The sequence below is a fragment of the Oncorhynchus masou genome, chromosome 31 (genome assembly GCF_036934945.1).
Source record: "Oncorhynchus masou masou isolate Uvic2021 chromosome 31, UVic_Omas_1.1, whole genome shotgun sequence".
Taxonomy (NCBI): domain Eukaryota; kingdom Metazoa; phylum Chordata; class Actinopteri; order Salmoniformes; family Salmonidae; genus Oncorhynchus; species Oncorhynchus masou.
In genome coordinates this window covers 73463901-73480135 of record NC_088242.1, presented here as the reverse complement: position 1 = coordinate 73480135, position 16235 = coordinate 73463901, and the positions used below count along the sequence as shown (strand labels likewise).

At 41.4% G+C, this 16235-nt stretch overlaps 1 long non-coding RNA gene across 1 annotated transcript; it reads right to left on the bottom strand.

Moving 5' to 3' along the window:
* Positions 1-1003: 1003 nt before the first annotated feature.
* LOC135525281 (uncharacterized) lies at positions 1004-6227 on the bottom strand. Its single transcript, XR_010453114.1, has 3 exons — positions 6170-6227; positions 5929-5985; positions 1004-1086 (listed from the first exon to the last, which is right to left on the bottom strand). It is a non-coding gene; the product is annotated as an uncharacterized LOC135525281 (long non-coding RNA).
* Between the last annotated feature and the right edge of the window lie 10008 nt (positions 6228-16235).

Below are 16235 nucleotides of genomic sequence, written 5' to 3'. Positions count from 1 at the left end.
TACCTTATTGCTGTTATAAACTGGTTACCAACATAATTAGAGCAGTAAAAATACATGATTTGTCATACCTGTGGTATATTATCTGATATTGTAAACCACTGCTTTCGGCCAATCAACATTCAGGGCTCGAACCACCCAGTTTATAAATATCCTTATGGACTGATGAGGATGCATAGATACTAAACGGGTCCAATACTATTGCACCAACCAGTACTAGATAAGTATAATTATTATGTCCTGTTAAACCACAAGGGTGTACAATGTACTCGAGGCAAGCCTAAAAAGCTGTTCAAACTCAAATGTTGTTGGATTTGGAAAGCCATAGTCAATCAATTAACAATATACAGTAATAATACGCTTAGCAAAAATTGTAATCTTTAATTTACAATCTGTGGATACTATGAGATCAGAAAGGTCAGAATTCATGTAAAACATCACAGCACAGTTGAAAAATATGTGGGACGGAAATCAAGAGAGGGTGGTCTGCGGAGATAGGTGAGATGGGCTAAGAGTATCTGAGGAGGTGATTAAAGCTCATGATCTGTAATATGTAAACACTAAATATCATGTACATCAGATACTGTAAGGCTGAGTACCATTTAATGTATATCAAACTGTATTTCTGACATGTAATACTGTATATAAAAGTACCATGTATTTGAAGTGTATATGTAACAAAATAGCTGTAAAAAAATGAAAATGTAAAACAAAGTTACCTTTGTCCTTCATAGAGGACGGGTGTTGGGTGGGCCAATAATACAAACAATTATTATTATTTAAAAAAATCAGATTTCGGTTCCATCTCTGTCTTTGGGCTAGGTTTCAGGTATAGCTCTGGAGACCATACAGTTCTGATTAAAAAACTTAAGGTGAACCCGTCGTCGGGGTTAGGGCGACTCCTTGTGGTGGCCGGGCGCATGCGGTGTTTCCTCTGACACATTGGTGCGGCTGACTTCCAGGTTAAGTGATCAGTGTGTCAAGAAGCAGGGCGGCTTATCGGGGTCGTGTTTCGGAGGACGCATGGCTCTCGACCTTCGCCTCTCCTGAGTCCGTACGGGAGTCCTTGCAGTGATGTGAAAAGGCTAACTACCAAATGGATATCACAAAATTGGGGAGAAAAAAGGGGTAAAAAGTGCCAATAAATGTATAGATAATATAACAAAGGCATATTTGTGTTTCAATTCTGTTATAATAGTCCTGAAGCTTCTTCATAACTACCTTGTCTGACTATGTAGTACAAAAAAAATATAGCATTCTAGTAAAGTGGATGGGGAATATAATAGTGTACAACAACAATGAAACCATATTTTTTTGTGACCAATATCCCGTCGAAAGCCTTGAATAACAAAGCTGTGTTCCAGTTCGACACTGTATTCTGTAAAAGTGTGTTATAGCACTGTCTCCGCCTTTCATCTCTGAGTTACTCCTACACTGTGATCCTCACACTGTCTTCTTTGTCCACAGCTGCTCATCCCACTCGCCGGTGAGAGCAGATGCAGGCTCACTTACTGGGTAACCTCAGCACTGAATTGTTTTGAAGATGTGATAACAATAGTGGGGGATTCGATGAAATGGGATAGAAATGGTAGCGTGAAAAAGAGACCTTCCACTTCACTGTGCTGCCCGGGTTACCAACTGAGTAGGGGCTCCGAGAGCTCCCAGTCAGATACAGCTCACATTGCAACCAAACCATTTTATTCCTCCAATAGTGACATTAATGCCTCTTTAATATGCTTATCCCCCCCCCCAAAAAAAAAAATAGTTTGAGTAATTGATTACTACATTACTTAATGTAGCGATGAATCAATTCTCCAAAATGTCCGTCCCTGCTATGGTAGCAGGGGGAAAGAAGCCATGTGAGACATTGAATGTGATCGAGCCATAGGGGGAATTATGAGACGATTAGGAGACGCTGTTGTTACTCTTGGCTTCTCCAAGGATTTTGTCACTGAATGTATCTCCCTGTTAATAGTTGACAGTGGGCAGTCAGGGGATGTTAAATCAGCTGGCCAAGGGGTTTTATATTGTGATATCTTTAAATAATGTGTTCACAAATTAGAGGATGAGGTAATGTGAGGTGAGGTAATCCACTTACTATGATTAAATGGGACACTCTGCTTTTCCACCACAGTGCACTGGTCAAGTTCAACATTCACCACAGCCATTGTTTTCTTCAACATGATATAGCACATCTGATGAAGTACCTCCAAATGAGAAATACTGAACAAGATCTAGTGCAACTACTGAGTAGTATGTAAAACTGACACTATCCTCTGCGTAGATATCCTATGGCAATGTTAGACTAACGACATTCCATTCAGTTAAGCAGCAGTGGGTATGACACAGCAGTAGAAGAGGCACCTGCTCCTCAAAGACCAGCTATAATCACTCTCATCTGCCCCCGCTGACACACTAACCTGGTGTTACTTAGGAAAGGAGATCTGCCTCTGAGATCCTCAAACACTTTTTCATGGCCCAACGTATTACCTTCCTAATTCAGGCCAGATGTGACGTTCCTGCTCCGCCACCCTGTTTTTCCCTCTCTTCTCCATCTCATTCCCACCTGCTAGCTGACCCGGAGACCCAGCGCTCCAGACTTTCATTTGGTCTGCCTCTCCTGAAGTAAAGTTCTTTGGCTCATTGCAATCCTTCTTTCTCTGGCATGCCACTGCCTGGAGGGTCTGCTCTCCAGTGAAGTGCATGTAGAAAAGCACTGGCATCTTCCCTCTGTCACAGCCCCCATCTCCTTTGTTACATCCATCAACGTCTTAATCCGAATCCCCATGTCCATGACCCTGAGTGACCAACCTCCCATGTAGATGGCTGAGAACCAGGGCTTCTAATATACAGGCTACATACAGGCTCAAACAGGAACCTTTCTTTACCAGCCACTCACAGCCATACAGAACCTTATGCAGACAACCTTCATGAATACTGTACTCATACTTAACCTTCAATAAACATAATGTAATCATATGTATTTTAGTGTATTGTAAGGATTTGTTTTATCAATGCAAACTATTGCTGTTGAGCAATCTTGGACTGAATAGAACCCTTTTGTCTTGAGAACACATTGGATTTAAATGAAAAACCAAAGGAATGTCATTGTTGGATGATGAACACCGTTGGCTAGTGCTGACCGGCTGAAAGATTTGAGATTTAATTGGATTGGTTGGCAATCCCATCCCATGCTGACGGACATGTCCGTATCCCAGAAGTGCCCAGCGTCTGTCTCCTCTGAATAGACCCCAGTTAATAATCTGTCTACCCTAAACACTTTACTGTTAATTGTGTTTCTTTTTTTTCGGGGGATAATTAAGACAGCTCCTTTGCGCTTCGCTTTGGAATGCAGATTCCACCAGGACTGAGGCAGGTGCCTCTTACTAAGAGACACTTACCGAGAAGAGCTGTCAATCAAACCTAAAGAGCTCTCAATTTCCTTCAGCTCTCTGAATCTCTATTCCCTTTAGTGAGTTTATTCCAAACACAATTTTAAAGACTCAGGGATTAGGCAGGTAGCAAGCAGAGGGAATCAGAGGGAATCATTGCTCCCCAGCCTAGAGTCTACTCTACCCTGCCACACTCCATCCGTAGGCTACTGGGATGGTGGACTGCTTTCCCACACAGATGATAAGTGCTCGTGCATAAGGGACTTGCAATCATATCATCATCATGAAACTTATTACAGTTATTATGGCTACAGACATATTTAATTAGGCATTTAGAGGTAACTGACTGGACTTTTACATAGGCTTTCAAAAACTTGCATGCTTTGCCCCTGCATCATTGTGAGGCCAATTTTTGTTTAATTCCCATTGCACACATTCCTTACATCCATCCCTGTTTGCCGGTCCTTTGTATAAATGATGGTCAAAGGGATGCATTTGATGCACGTCTTTCTGAAAATAAATCTAAAGGCCTATATCTCTGTCTGTGTTCTCTCATATTCCTTATTCATGCAGAACGTTAGCAGGGAGAGAATGAAGCATGCAAATGGAACAATACAGAGTCTTTGAGGAACATAGAAGGAGACGCCTATTGTTAGTCTTATACCTGACCTGGAGGGCATTGTCAAGCAGCGCAGAAACAGGCAGACATAAAGAAGCGTATAGTAAAATAACACAATCAAAGACTATCCACAGTGCGTGGTAATGGTGCCCATTCTATGTGTTCAGACTGTGTCCTGATCTGGGAGACAGGCCACAGAGAGGCGCCAGCAGCTATTCACGCAGGAGTCGCCGCAGCAGAGCGGGAAAGCAGGTCACAGAGTCACGGCTACTAAGAGCAGCCGTGCTATAGAGTACCACTGACAGGCTGGGCCAAGGCTGGGGCAGCAGCTGGGTGGGTGGGTGGGTGGGTGGCTGAGTGAGGAGCAGAATTTGCATGTATTTTGCCTGCTCTCAAAAATAGAGAGAGGATTAATACTACTTTTTCTGGATGAGAGAAAAGATTATACATCGCTCTGAGGTAAAATTAATTAGCTTTTGTATAGTGCATTGGTTGAAGAAAGAATGGTGTTTATACTATAATACTATATTCAATCACACTTGGTGCTGCACTATTTTGTAGTCATTGAAGGTTAAAATATTATATTTTGAGCATTGCAACAACAAAAATGGATCAGTTAAGTTTCTAATCTTTATATTTGAAATATGTGCTGTCACGTTTTGTAAGTGTGTAAAATGCATTGAAAGACAGAGTGAATCTGAGCTTCTCCCAGCAGCCTCGCTGCTCGTCGCACACAGACAGGAAATGGACAGGCACTTTGGGGGAATTCAATTCACTTGTCGTCCACTGTGAAAAAGATTGAATCAATAAGACATTTGAGGTGATTTAATGGTGTTAACATACCCACAGCACGGCACAATGACTTAAGCAAAACCGGCTTTGTGGATTATTGAGTTCAGTGTAAAATCAGTCACTTCTCTTAAGTCTCCCAGTCCATTTCAATGAGAGCAATAGATGGCATTAACTGTACATTTGAAGGTGATATTTTCTGTGAACAGTCTGGTGATGGATTCTGAAACAGATAACATTATAACCACTGCTATACAATTCACTGTCATTTTTCAGATGTGCTTTGAGAATTGTGAAAGTAGTGTAGCTAAAGGATAGTTTTCATTCTCAGAATCCTGGCAAGGGAAATGTGTTGTGCCACTGATCTACAAACACGAGCAAAAAGGCCTAAAGATCAAATTGTACAGATAATAATAATAATATTTCATTATACTTTTCACATTGACTATCCTCTAAATGAGTGGGTGTACAGCATGTCGTGGTATGTTAGTACAGTGATACTGTCTGTCTGTCTGCCTGTCTGTCTGTCTGTCTGTCTGTCTGTCTGTCTGTCTGTCTGTCTGTCTGTCTGTCTTTCACTGATGTCTTAAACAGCTGAATAAAGTCAGAGAGTTGACCACTAAAGTCTTGCCACAGCTCACCAGCTGAGATGTATACAGTAGGTGGTGAGTCCAAGACTTCCTCACAACCTCTGCATGAACCGTGGGAGGATCGGGGATCTGGAAACACTCGTTTGCCTTTCTTCACTAACTACAATAACATCCTCTTCTTATTGCCTCATGCACATGTCCTCTCTCTGTGTGCATTATGACCCTGATGAGCTGACCACATCCTTGGAACACTTCACAAGATAAATAATTGAACTCTCAATAGCCCTTGATGGACAAAAATTGCTCCTCCAGCTGCCTCTTCTTCTCCTTTGTTCTCAGGAGGAGCAAACAACAAATGTGGCTTCACAAAACCTCACACTAAGAAAACACATTTCACTCTCATATCATAGCAGATAAGGAGGTGAAGTTGCATTATCCCCTGTTCTGATGATTAGTGTTATTACAGGTGTATGTTGTACAAATAGTGATGAAGGAAGCATCAAAAGAAGTATGTGATCTTAAAAAGAATGTTTTATCTTACCAGCTGACTGATGAAACTGGCATCAGGAATCTGTCACCACCTAACCTCCTCAGTAATCTGAAAGTAGACAGACAGACAAAGGTTTGTGGTTATGAGGAGTATTGTGGTTTGAGCTATAGGTGGCAGTGTGCTACCACAAAAACCAATAGCAACATACCCAGCAGTGCTGAGGATCCAGCTCTAGGCAGAAGCAGGTCTGAGACTGCTCTCCGTATTTAATTAGACAGAAACTGATACTTACATGTTCATTTCTCAGCTGCCTCCCATCCAGTCTGATTGGGGAAAACGCTTTATGGTCCTATGGTAAGTTTAACTGCAACCACAAAAAAATAACCACACTTTCATTGCAAAAAGCCAAGAGTTAAGACCTTGTTTCACACCTCCTACGAGTAATCATTATAGCAGGTAGCTCTGTCAAAATCATAGTAGAGCTGTGAAAATCCTGAATTGAGAGTACTGAGGCAATTACATTGAACAAAGAAACCAGTTGGAAAAATGCCTCAGGTAAGCCTTTGTCTTAAAGCCATGAATCTGAAATAAATAAAGTACCATATCCAACTTTTAGTCACCTGCTGTTCCAAATACTATATGGCTGTGAATGTCCTAAACAGAGGACTATGATGTGAAGAATAGAATGAATGATAGTGAAGTTGACTAGATCTTGGGCAACCCTTTTGCCCCAAGAAAGCCATACTGCTGATAAGTTAACTCTTGAATGAAGATTGTGTCTGAGATGATAATGGTACTAGTGATGGACTATGCACCACCATCTGAGTCAAATGTTAACTATGCAGGAGGTAGCAGTAGGATTGAGAAAAAAGGCATTGGTGCCTCTATGACATGAAGCAAGTGGACTGAGAAATACAGTGATGAAGATGAGAGGAAGCAGGATTTGATGGTGAGAGAGAGAGGGGAAAATAGAGAGGAGTTGGACGGGGGTCTGAAGCTTGGTTTACCACTAACCCATGCATCCTTATTAAAGGCATACTAAGGTGATTGCATGTAAAGCACTGTTAATGAACCCAGATGTTGGGCGTGTATATAGCAGTGCCTGCCTTTAGACAGGTGTTCCATACATACTGTAGTCCAGTTGGCAGAGTGCCAGAGCGAGGGGCTAAGGCAGAGTAGGATAGGGCCTTTATTATGTTATGACGGAGGGAGGAAACCATCAGACAGGATAGAGATATGGGCTTTCCTTTCCAGATTAATTAAAGAAAGGATCAATTAACAGTGATGAAAACCACAGCGGCATACTGACTAGCTGATAGTCCAATCAAGCCTTGAAATGCAGAGCAGTTGGCATGTTTTATCTCTCCCAACTTAATTGCAATTTTCCAGAGAGAATGACGTGATCAAAATGACAGGGTGTAATTAGCATCATATGAATAAAGTATTTACACCGTCTTGCACCAAACAGTTGCATTTGTCATTCTGTGGTTTCTGGATGTAGTGTGTCCAGCTCCACTCCATATACATACAGCAGAAAAGACTATGCCGTGCAAACAGAGGCTCTTCATTTTGCAATTTATTCACCTCCTCCCTCTTTATGCTCACCTTTATCATGGAGATTCTGAACAAAGCTGTGCTATTAAGAAGATCAGCATTAGCTTTTGCTCTCAGTCGCAAAACGTCTTGGCAGAGGACAATTTGTCCCTCTCTACCCAATCATACCAGTTGCATTTGGTTATACAATAAGGAGAATACAATATGCAGAATACATTTAGATTCAGAATCCTCACTACTTAACAATAGATATTAGGGAAATGATGACCTTGCAATGGTCAAAAAGATTAAACATATTTTAACTGGACTGGTTAAACGTGTGTGGGAGGAAAGATTAATAAACGTTGCTATCTCAGTATAAAAAAATAACTACTCACATATTATATGATTTACAATAAATTGCTCTCTAGTAATGACTATTTATTTTATAAACCTAAAGAATAACAAATAGTGAAGATGGGTTTTGCAAAGTAACCATGACCTTCGACCCCAGCGAACTATGGTTGTGTTCTAGTTCCTTAGAGACCATGGCCCCCATTCTGTGGTACATCAAATCAAATTTGAGCTAGCTACATCCACAGTAACATTTGATCACCGTAGGCACTGTCTGACCCTGCTCTCCAAATGATCATAATTATACTACCTCACAACCAAGCTTCACTGTACTGATAGAACTAGTAGGCTATTGCAGAATATACGGATCCCTCTCAAAATTGGTGGTCTTTAGAATGTAGCTATTTGCTTGTTTTTTTATAATTAATTCAGTTATTATAACAATATTAGCTAAGATTAAACACACACACATTGCTCATTACCTTGGGAACACAGCCCACCAAAAGCCAATTTCCTGTTGAGGAAGACTGAGTAACCCTGATTGACCTCCAGATATTCCCATTACCATGGCCTAACGTTGAAGAAGAGAGCAGACTTATTGAGCTAGCTACCTCAGCCTCAGCTGGAGCTGCAGCCATAATAGCCAACCACTGATTCACAAGCCAAACATACCTCCTCTTATAATTATTAAGGAATTTATTTCCCTAACAAATCATGTAAATCAACAAGGTTATGGGAAACATTTAGACATTAAAATGTATATCAAGTGGGATTCAAAGTAATGGTGCCTTCTGCTTAGTGGGAAGATTCTTTGACAGATGGAGGAAAACAAGTTTAGGTCAAACATCCTTTTTTTGTGCATTTGAACAGGATATTTTGAAGTCGGTTCCTTTTTGGATGAGTACTATCATCTGGGACTTTGTCACCAACCTGTTTTTATAAATTTTGGATAAAGTAAAGGTTTTCAAAGGAACGTCAAAATGGTCGCCTGACTTTGGAGTATGTGACTAATTTATCTAATCCCTTTCCTTCTTAAAAGCGTTCCCAGTGGGATACTATTCACCTGTCATTATACAAAGTTAGTTTCCTTTCCACACTGTACATATCCAGCCATTATGTGGTGGACTGTCTGTAAGGCTCTCTCTCCCCACCACAAAGATGCTTAGATATATCCATGTCGATAATGCAGCTGGATGGAAGAGCAGCCTAAGTGAGTCTGTCATAGTAATTATGGAGGATGGTCAGGTCTTCAGCTAGCTCTGAGGTACACTGATCTATATACTGGATGTAAAGAGTCTCCTGAGCACTGGAATATTGAAAATACATACAGTACTTTATCTACCTAAAAGCACTGGCTGAGTGCCTGAGGAAAACCACATGCATTGTATGTCATGAAAATAATGTATTACAAACACACTATCAGTGTGTCCAATGGTCAAATGTACTTTCCATATTAGATCATCTAGTTGGTTTATGTCAGAACTGGAATAAAGGTTACCAGCTCACTGGTTAATAAGGCAGATGTATTGTTACAAGATTGTCATTCGTTCGAGGCTATGTTAGCTGACAATCCAGTGAGTTCTTGACAGGGAGAAGATGTGAAAGCTGCAGCCAATATCCATCAGCACTCTTATGAAGCATCCAGACTTCTTTTCTTTTCTCATTTCCGTGCCTCTGTTGACAGATTTTGCAGCAGAATAATGCTTACCAAAAATACAGACCATATTATAGTGAAATGCATAAATAGCACCTGTCACTTATGACTTATGACTGTGAGGGAAGAATTAGACTTGGTTGAAATAGTTTGATTTCTAGTTTAAATGGTATAGAAATGTCTAACTATGTCACTGTCAATAATCTTTAGTAATGGACTTGACAGGTAGGGAGATGATATTCCAACACAGTCCATTATCTAGAGTTGGTGAGTTAGCTGACACAGACAGTTGGACTCTATGAAACAGGAGTCAAGCAGCAGTAATTGTAATGTGTTTGTGCATGGACTTCTCCGATGAAGCGGAGACAGTTCACAGTCATTTGGTTCAAAATGGTAACATAATGCAATAATGTTTTGGAGGCAGTTGTTTTGATTGGGAAGGGATACCCACTAAAACCGCAGTTACAAAGTGAGAACATAATATTAGTGTCCATCATTCGAGGTAGCTAACAGGGTCTCAGTTTCAGCTTTTCGGAAATCAAATTAGTCCACCAGACATCCAATTTGCGTTTTTGTTTAGTCAAATGTACTGCTGCTGCTTTAACTGCTGTAGGGCAGAGAGAGAGAGAGAGAGAAGCAATTCAATCCCATGTCCATTCTCCAGATTATTTCGTTGTTTAGGCTAAATGGGATAGGCTAAATCTTAAAATAACACAACAACAACTTGATGGCATGAGCTATGTACTGTTACTAACTAGCCCGCTAACCTCTGTGGCTAGTTATCAAGCAAAGCTAAAAGGATTGCAACCGGGTTACCATAACTCTAGCCAAACCAATTTTTTTTTCTTCTAAATAACAGTTAGCTGGCAAGCATTTATGCGGCCAACAAACATGTTTCTCACAAGCTAGTAACGTATTTCCTCCAATGTTATAATGAAAAGATGGCTCTCGCTCCCAAAACACACGTTTTCTGGAGACTTGTGGGCAGAGTGCTGACATCGCCCATTGTATGCGCTTTCGGTAGCCTGACTGCGTCCAGGCTAATAATAACCTGCCCAGGGAATGCGGTTGAAAATTAGCCGGCTGGCTAAAACCATCACTTTTACTGAAACGTTGATTCATGTGCACTGTCCCTGAAAAATAAAATAAACTCAAATCAAACTGAGGAGAAATCCGTACACAATGCATCCCTGACCACCTCCTGAAGCGGTCAGCCAGATCTGAACACAATCAGACCACAATGCGACTTTCGTGTGTCTAGACCTGTCTTTTCAATGCGATCTTTGTATTCTGATGGCAGAAGTCTCATGTAAGTGTCAAGTGTAGACACAGCCTAAGGTGAGCAGCTAGTTCCTCCACAGTTAAATCATATCAAATGGGCTATTGACAGCATCCTGTCAATGACTGAGCCCTTGGAGGGTTGGCTATTTGCACATTGACTGATTGACTGTTTCTTAATAGACACATAATTGGTTTCAAAGACCTTCCAATGGAGTGTCATTTGCCAGAGCATTTGTGATAATTCACAGCCTGTCTAATTTTCTGTTGGACACAATCCCAAATTAAATGCTACGAGGAGAAATACGAACGCCCGGCGAGTGTTATATTGGCTAGAGAAAATACATTTTTAGCTCCACAAAATATCTTAATTGTGATTGAATCCAAATAAAAATTTCAAAGTAACTACTTCCTCGCCAAATGCATGCCTGTATCTAGCAAAGTTTCGAACATAAACAAAACACATTCAATGGGTAAGCAATTCCAGAGGAGGTGTTTGGGTTGGGTACCTACGTATACATTCTATACGTGGAAAAGAAAAATGTGGGGAGTGCAATTTTCTGCATCTTGAACTCTAACCCCCAGAAACATTATTCATGAGCAGTAATATTACAAGCTGTTTTTCTTCATTCCAGGCCTTGGACAATGTTGATGGATAGTCATTTTCACATGGCGGTTTTGTTTGCTTTATTTATCTGCTCTCCTGTCTGACATATTGCACATGCACCCATCATCGCCTCCATCAGTGAGAGAGAGAGAGAGTGAGGGAGAGAGAGAGCACTTGCAGGAGGCTGTAGTGATAATAGCAGAGACATTTAAAGAAGAAGGGTAAAAAAACGACCCCATGATCCACAAGCATTTCATAAAGGCTCTGCTTTTCAAACCAGCTGCTCCAAGGATTTTTTAACATCTATTAATGCAGAATTACTCCAATTACAAGCCTTGCTTGCACCAAGGCACCCACCGCTGCCTGCGTGAGATGGTGCACACCTCTGGGAACCAATCACAGCCCTCCCAGCCACCGGCAGCAGATGTAAGCAATTTACTTGTGATTTCTTCATATTCAGTGTGAGACGAGCTCCTGATGACCCTCGACCCTGGAGCCTGCAGGATTCTAACCCTATCAAATTAAAGCTCTCTGCTCACTTATTCCCTAGCGCTCCGCCGGTGCTAAGCAGCCATCTCGCTGCATAGCAACGCCAGTCGGGCGTGCTCGCTCATAAGCTCTGCCTCATCAGCCGCTATTAGAGAAAATATACAGTGCTCTAATTGGATGAGATTCAGCTAAGGAAGTGCAGTTAAAGGTCATTTGCCACCGTGTGTCTCCTGCTCTTCAGAATCATTTCTGTGTCCTCTGTCTTTGGGAGCTGTTAAACAATAGGCCAAAGTTACGATCCTTTCTCTCTCCTCCTGACAGAGAGTGGCAGCGGCCGTGATGAAAGGAGAGTCCTAGGAATCATATCAACAACATGGTGAGGCACCTGACTGTTGGTGCTCTGTGCCGACTGCAGATTCCCTCGACTGTACTGCTCAGTGTCCTGGAGCCCACGGCCACAACCTTGTCGTTAACCAATTTCATACATTCGCAAATGGTTTGTCTCCTATTCTAATCAGCAGTCCTTTTGTTGTAATCTTTGGTCACAGTGTCAATTTCCAAAGGATGCACTTTGGTGTATTTTCACACACAGATTCAAAATCACAGAATTATAGGCTAAGCCTTCTAGGAACTACATGCTAACAAGATGCTACCAAATATCAACATTGAAAAGCTAACGGTTGTGTTTGCTTTCACATAGACACCATCATGACAGGCTGAGAGACTGTTATAATAGCTAGCGAGAAGACAGAATCTACTGGGACATTACCATTGATTTTTCTTTCCTCTTCATTCTGTTTATAGGCTATCCCTATGGTTTCAGAGATAAATATTTTCATTCTGCACTGATAAAAAATGGAAATCAATATGTTTGCAATGTGTTTTCCAGGGAGATGTGTATCACTCATCTTTGGTCCTGAAAACACATTTCCTCAATTAGTGTGATTTCATTTTCTCTGATTATTTAAAATCGATCTTTACCAAACTTAATGGAAGCTTATCATTCATCGCTAATGTATATATATTTTTGTTATATTATTAAAAACTGTGTAACAGTGGATTGCTTTAGTTAAAATGCCACTATGATTCTAATCATGATCATCTTAACATTTGCCAAAACAGCCACTGAAGTAATGTTTAATTTTCAGTCGTTACCTGGGTGAAATATCATCCTGATGAAAAGCTTGGTTGCTTCAGGACTCAATCAGCCTGAGTAAATGCTGCAGTTTGTGTGGACTCATCTATGAGTGGGGGGCTTTAGAGGCTCCCTGTCAGCCAATTTTACAGCTGGAAGGGCAAAGGCCTTTTGAGCTCCACTGGAGAACTGAGGAGCATTCAGCGAATGAGAGGGCTGGGCCGTGCAGTCCCACAGCTTCTCCCACCTTTTGTCCTGGCTGAAAGGCCTTGCCGCCTGAAACGCTTCACTTGACGGGCCAGTGTTTGCTTTTGGAAAGCCTGATTAAAGCAGGCGATAGATACACACACACACAAAAAACACACACACACATACACACACACACACACCCTAAGCCTATCAATGACTCCCACCACCCCCCAAGATACTGTATTTGCCCTTGCGACTCGGGCGCTCTGAGAGAATGCAGGCGCCCATTGATCTGTGCCTGATAAAGCCCTTGGCATGGTGTGCATGGTGCCTTATGTGCTTCATTCCGCTCAGGCGAGTCCATTTCAGAGAGCTGTGGCTGAGCTAATGTGGGCCACGCTGCGCCAGTCACGGCCTTTGGGACTGGGCCTAAGTGCTGTGAGTTCTGACGCTTTGCTCCGAAATTCTCTTGCGCGGCCAGAAGCACAGCACTTTCACACGTCCGTTGGGAATTCCTTCAAGCTCTTCCTACTGTATGTCTGGACAGGTAGGTAGGTATAATAATTCAACACAAGATACATGACATAGAGATTTCTAAGTTGAAACTTTAGCCTCAGAATAAATGAGAGTTTGAAAGATCTCCCAAGATTTCTGGGATGAAAGTAAACAGCAAAGTAACATGGAATGTATTAAAAGGTTAAACAAAACTCAGTGCCAGTCAATAGTGAGGTAACACCTGTCCATCCATACAATATCCATGTGTCTTTTAAAGAGTGCTTTGTGGTTGTTGAGCACACACTTCAGTCTGTGACATATGACAGATGCTCTTTGAGGTCTTATTGGCTGAGATCCTGCTCTCTGTCACCTCTCACCCAGAGGTGACTCTGTTGCCACTGAGCTCCATACGTTATCGGCCCTAACACAATCGAATGCACATTCAGCGAAAGGGGGTCGAAGAGGAGGCAGGCACAGAGGCACCCTCATGCACATAGAGGGCCAACCCCTGTGACCTCTAGCACCTGAACCATGACCCTCATTTACAAGTAGGTCAACTCTGCAACAACTGCATTTACACAGGGTCAGCTAAGATCTCTGTCCTCTAAAAAGCTCTAAAAAGCAGAGGGATCTTAATCATATAGTGTTCCCTGAAACCTGGGGCATTGGTGCACACCAGCAGCATATGTGAGAACAGTCATGACCCCGGTCTAGCAGGAAATACAGTGCATTATTTGGACAACCCCACACACGGACACACAGCAGTAAATCTACACACAACTTTCATCTCAGCCTAATAGATGATGCATTGTCGCAAGCCTCTGAAGTATTAGTGTAGCAGTACCTCCGTAAGTGGGAAAAATAAATTTTTCGGTTCCTCACAAACTCTCCAAAACAGAGAGCTTAAAAAAGGAAAACATTAACAAAAATATCTAGCCTTAAAATGTAAGTCATGCTTTCATTTACCCCCCAAAACACTGTATACAGCATACAGTTGAAGTCGGAAGTTTACATACACCTTAGCCAAATACATTTAAACTGTTATACAAAATTCCTGACATTTAATCCTAGTAAAAATTCCCTGTCTTATGTCAGTTAGAATCAACACTTTATTTTAAAATATGTGAAATTTCAGAATAGTTGTAGAGAGAATGATTTATTTCTGCTTTTATTTCTTTCATCACATTCCCAGTGGGTCAGAAGCTTACATACACTCAACTAGTATTTGGTAGCATTGCCTTTAAATTGTTTAACTTGGGTCAAACGTTTCGGGTAGCCTTCCACAAGCTTCCCACAATAAGTTGGGTGGACTTTGGCCCATTCCCCATGACAGAGCTGGTGTAACTGAGCCAGGTGTGTAGCCCTCCTTGCTCTCACACGCTTTTTCAGTTCTGCCCACAAATGTTCTATAGGATTGAGGTCAGGGCTTTGTGATGGCCACTCCAATACCGTGACTTTGTTGTCCTTAAGCCATTTTGTCACAACTTTGGAAGTATGCTTGGGGTCATTGTCCATTTGGAAGACCCATTTGCGACCAAGCACTAATTTCCTGATGGATGTCTTGAGATTTTGCTTCAATATATCCACATAATTTTCTCCCCTCATGATGCCATCTATTTTGTGAAGTACACCAGTCCCTCCTGCAGCAAAGCACCCCCACAACATGATGCTGCCACCCCCATGCTTCACGGTTGGGATGGTGTTCTTCAGCTTGCAAGCCTCCCCTTTTTCCTCCAAACATAACAATGGTCATTATGGCCAAACCATTCTATTTTTGTTTCATCAGACCAGAGGACATTTCTCCAAAAAGTATGATCGTTGTCCCCATGTGCAGTTGCAAACCGCAGTCTGGCTTTTTTATGGCAGTTTTGGAGCGTGGCCTTGCTGAGAGGCCTTTCAGGTCAAGTCATTTTACTGTGGATATAGATACTTTCACTCAAGGAGACAGAATGTGTCTCCTTTCTGAGCGGTATGACGGCTGCGTGGTCCCATGGTGTTTATACTTGCATACTATTGTTTGTACAGATGACCGTGGTACCTTCAGTACACCAGTACCTTCAGGTGTTTGGAAATTGCTCCCAAGGATGAACCAGACTTGTGGAGGTCTATATTTTTTTTCTGAGGTCTTTGGCTGATTTATTTTGATTTTCCCATGATGTCAAGCAAAGAGTACCTGAGTTTGAAGGTAGGCCTTGAAATATATTCACAGGTACACCTCCAATTGACTCAAATGATGTCAATTAGTCTATCAGAAGCTTTTAAAACCATGACATAATTTTCTGGAATTTTCCAAGCTGTTTAAAGGCACAGTCAACTTAGTGTATGTAAACTTCTGATCCACTGGAATTGTGATACAGTGAATTCTAAGTGAAATAATCTGTCTGTAAACAATTGTTGGAAAAATGACTTGTGTCATGTACAAAGTAGATGTCCTAACCCTCTTGCCAAAACTATAGTTTATTAAAAATTAATTTGTGGAGTGGTTGAAAAATGAGTTTTAATGACTCCAACCTAAGTATATGTAAACTTCCGACTTCAACTGTACATGATGAACCCAACTTAAATGATAATCATGTCACTCAAACTAAACATCCTTTATTTGATATTATGAACTAGCAACATGG